This window comes from Myotis lucifugus, unplaced genomic scaffold (genome assembly GCF_000147115.1).
Source record: "Myotis lucifugus unplaced genomic scaffold, Myoluc2.0 scaffold_15, whole genome shotgun sequence".
Lineage (NCBI taxonomy): Eukaryota > Metazoa > Chordata > Mammalia > Chiroptera > Vespertilionidae > Myotis > Myotis lucifugus.
In genome coordinates this window covers 5,841,602-5,846,062 of record NW_005871063.1, presented here as the reverse complement: position 1 = coordinate 5,846,062, position 4,461 = coordinate 5,841,602, and the positions used below count along the sequence as shown (strand labels likewise).

At 48.0% G+C, this 4,461-nt stretch overlaps 1 protein-coding gene across 2 annotated transcripts in view; it reads right to left on the bottom strand.

Annotated features, from left to right (window-relative positions):
* Positions 1-3,291, bottom strand: part of MIOS (meiosis regulator for oocyte development) — a 36,525-nt gene extending 33,234 nt beyond the window's left edge. For both annotated transcript variants that reach the window (XM_006085013.3, XM_014452432.2), the window contains exon 1: positions 3,149-3,291. The gene's annotated coding sequence lies outside the window, so the exon portion shown is untranslated. The remainder of the gene's footprint in view (positions 1-3,148) is intronic.
* Between the last annotated feature and the right edge of the window lie 1,170 nt (positions 3,292-4,461).

The following is a 4,461-nucleotide window of genomic DNA, read 5'->3' as shown; positions in this document are numbered from 1 at the left end:
AGCCTGATAGGAGGGAGCTCCCCCACTCCCCTAATCGCCTGTCGTCTGTATGTATGACAGGGGTGCGGCGCCCTAACCCCCTGATCGGCGCTGCTCTGTGTGTGAACATGATGCGGTTGCCCCAACACCGCCCGACCCACCGGGCTCCTCTCTGTGTTTGACGGGGGTAGAGCTATATGCTCCCATCCGCCCCTGTCCTGAGTGTGACAGTGGCGGCGCCCTAACCCCCTGATTGGGCCCTGCTTCTGTGGGGTGATAGAAGGGCAGTGCCCCAACCCCCTGATCCACCTCTGCTCCTATGTGTGTGACAAGGGAGCGGTGCCCCAACTCCCCTATCGGCCCTACTCTGTGAGTGACAGGGGGGAGCTCCCTCACCCCCCTGATCGGCCCTGCTCTGTGGGTGATAGAGGGGCGGCGCCCCAACCCCCTGATCCGCCCTGCTGTGTGTGTGACAAGAGCGGTGCCCCAACTCCCCTATCGGCCCTACTCTGTGAGTGACAGGGGGGAGCTCCTCAACCCCCTGATCAGCCCTGCTCTGTGGGTGATAGAGCGTGGCGCCCCAACCACCCTCCACGGGCCTTGCTCTGTGAGTGACAGGCGGGAGCTCCTCAACCCCCTGATTGGCCCTACTCTGTGCGTGACAGGGGGCGGCGCCTCAACTCCCCTATCGGCTCTGCTCTGAGCCTGACCAGGGGCTGCACTTAGGGATTGGTCATGCCCTTTGCCACCTGGGAGCAGGCCTAAGCCAGCAGGTCGTTATCTCCCGAGGGGTCCCAGACTGCGAGAGGGCACAGGCCGGGCCTCTAGTATAGGATAAGAGCAGGTAAAATATCTTCTGCTCTCCATTTGTACCTCTAGTACCCAACACAGAACTAGACCCTTACTAGATACTTAATTACTTGTTAAATGAACGTACTTGTTAAATGCTCTCTCTGATACTTATCACTGCCATCTCCAAGTTTTACCAATCTCCTCATCTTTCCACCCATTACCCTTCTGAGAAGCTGGCTCCAGCCAAGAGCAAATGTCCACTGTTATAACTGTTCCAATGATGGGCAGGAGCCCACAAATAGCCACCTGAAGAGAGGATCACTCTAATACACTGTCTTTCATTTATGCTGTAAATATTTATTAGGCAATTTCTATGTTCTACACACTGTTCTAAATGCTATGAACACATTACTGAACAAGGACAGATAAGGTGTCTGGCTGCTATAGACTGGATGTGTCTCCCCAATATTCACATGCTGAAGCATTAACCCCCCCATGTGACTGTACTGGAGACAGAGCCTTGAAAGAGGTGATTAAGATTAAATTAGGTCATAAAGGTAGAGCCCTGGTCTAATTGGTGCTCTTATATGAGAAAGAGATACCAAAACTCTCTCCCCACCATGTGAGGACACAGCAAGAAGGCAGCTTTCTGCAAGTCAAGAAGAGAGCTCTAACCTGAACTGGATCACACTGGCACCCTGATCTCAGATTTCCAGTCTCCAAAACTGTGAAAAAGGTTATTTCTGTTAAGCCATTCAGTCTACGGTATTTTGTTATGGCAGCCCAAGCAGACTGCATTCTAGTGCTGCAGTTATGTCCAATCTTAAAGAGAATTTAAAAATTTAGGAATGAGAAAGAAGAGAAGCACCTCATGTAATAAATAGTAACTAAGACAACAAAAAGAAGGAACAGATACTGTCAAGAAATGGTTCATACTCATGCCTTAACAGAGGAAACCTCTAAATTGGAGGTAGCCTGAGATCTGACCCATCTTCCTATCTCACTAAAAAACAATTGCTTAAATAAGCATATTTTTATCCACACCTCCGTATCACAACCGTACCCTTTATATCAGGTATGGGGACTGTCCAGCCTGTGGGCTGCATAAGGCCCAAGGAATCATTTGGGCTGGCCCTGCCAAGGCATTAGGGGTGAGTTAATTAAATGTTTGACCAAATACAGCAGGCTAATTTTTAAGTAGATTAATTGTGCAACCTGAGAATGATGTTATAAATATCCACATATCCTTGGCAAAAAAAAGGTTCCCCACCACTGCTTTACATGAAATGATAAATGGTAAGAAAGCTTAATGCCACACGGAAAAATCCATCCTAAACAACAAATAGAAAGTATTACTATATTTTAAAAACTATTTGATTTACACGGCACTAAATGGAGAATCATCAGGATTTCTTTTATGTTATGCATGTAAAATACAGTATCATCCACAAAATCTGATTACAGTAACTCATACAGAATCAAAGAACTTGAGAGAGACTAGCAAACCCTTCTCATTTCAGACAGAAGTAAAGTGAAAACCAGATGTTTTGGTTCTTGTCCAACACCTCCCAACTCCCATTCTAGATTACTGCATAGAGAAAAAAAATTAGCTACATCATTTGCAGACCCGACCCAAATTGAAAATACAGCCGCCCCCCCTCCGTTGTTAAAAAATTAAGGTGACAGCCCTTCTAAATGATGGGCCTTATGTGACTCACTGGTTGCATACCATAAAACTGGCCCTGAGCAGAGAAGTACATCTTTAAAAATGTCTTTCTTTATAATCCAATACACAATATATATGGAATCTGGCTCATGAGCATAAATATGGCTCATATTCATAGGAATATGGTGGAGAACAAAGAAAACTGAACCTGAGGTCAGAAGACCTCCAGCCCACTCACTAGCTAGCCCAGTGATGGCGAACCTATGACACGCGAACTCATTTTTTTGGTTGATTTTTCTTTGTTAAATGGCATTTAACTATATAAAATAAATATCAAAAATATAAGTCTTTGTTTTACTATGGTTGCAAATATCAAAAAATTTCTATATGTGACATGGCACCAAAGTTAAGTTAGAGTTTTTCAAAATGCTGACACACCGAGCTCAAAAGGTTCACCATCACTGAGCTAGACCCTAACAAGTCCTTTAATATTCCAAGACTATCAAACGGAGACAGAACCTAGCCTATCTCCATCTCACAAAGTTGTGACAATGAAACTGACTTCTGCACATCACACAGACGATGTATCACTATGAGTCCCTTACACATCCCTAGAATTTAATGTTTTTGAAGTGTTGGAGACATTGAAAAATTGGGGGCATAAGGGGTGGTGGAATCTGCAATAATTACAGCTGATAGTTAGATCCTCACCTTCCAGTTTAACAAGTCAAGTGCTCATTTCCCATCAGGGTGTCTGAGCAAAGGAAAGCCATGTCGCTTCTGTGTCCCTCAGCAGAAGACCGATAGCAGGATTGTCCAACAGAAACATAGTGTGAATCATAGTTTTCTAGTAGCCACACTGAAAAATAAAAAGAAATAGATGAGATTAAATTTAATAATGGACTGACTATTCTTGGGGGAGAAAGGGGTGTGGGGGATGCGGGAAGAGAATGGACAATAATCGTGCACCTATGGATGAGGACAGTGGGTGGGGAGTGAGGGCGGAGGGAGGGGGGGAACTGGGAGGAGGGGAGTTATGGGGGGAAAAAAAAAGAGGAACCAATGTAATAATCTGAACAATAAAGATTTAATTTTAAAAAATTTAATAATGTTTAAGTATTATCCATTTCAATGTGTAATCAACGTAAACATTATTGAGACTTTTTCTGTTTGGGTACCAGCTTGGAAAGCCAATGTGTATTTTACACTAACAGCCTATTTCAACCGCACGTGGCTACTGGACTGTGGTCTGTAATACTAAGCGTACAAGGTAGCCAATCACGCTTTCACATGCATTTTTTTGTCGTTTTCTACTTTGCTGACTATGACCAAAAAAACAACAGTAGCAGTTTCAATAAATTCCAACCACCTCCATCTTCTATCTAGGCCCTATAGGCACCTGTATCTATATGCAAATTGCCCTTCAAGTTAGGTAAAAGGCCATCATTTGCTGGGCCAATTCGGTGTAATTTAGCCTCTTGTGGAATTTTCACGACTCCTACACGCAGAGAACAGAGCTGACCGGGGACAGACTACAACCAGCGCAGGGCTGGCCGCGATTCCGGGGAGACCGGGAGTCCGAGGGCGGCTCCCACGCTCCGGCACCTGGCGGATCCTCGGGTCCTCGGCGAGGACGCAGTTCCGCACAAACCCGCCGCCGCCGAGGCTGCAGCGCGGGCCCCAGCGCCCGGGAAGCCCCTGCGGGAGTTCGGGGCGGGCCCGGCAACCCCCGAGGGCGCCCTCCGAAGGCCCCGCGGCGGTTTCCTTGCAGCGGGAAACCCCCGCTCCCAAGCGCCGGGGGGCCCCGGAGGAGGGCCCCCGGGCCCGGCCCCCCGCCCGGGCCTTTTCAACGGGGCCCCCTGATCCCTTCGAACTCTGGCCTTTCCTTTTCGGGAGAACCAAGACCCAGCCCGGGCCGCACTCACCCGACTTAAGGAGGACCGCGCGGGCGCCGGAACAGCTGCCCTCCAGGCTTGGTGGCCGGCGCTTCCCCCCCCCGGGAAGTCCACCCCCCCGACACGGGC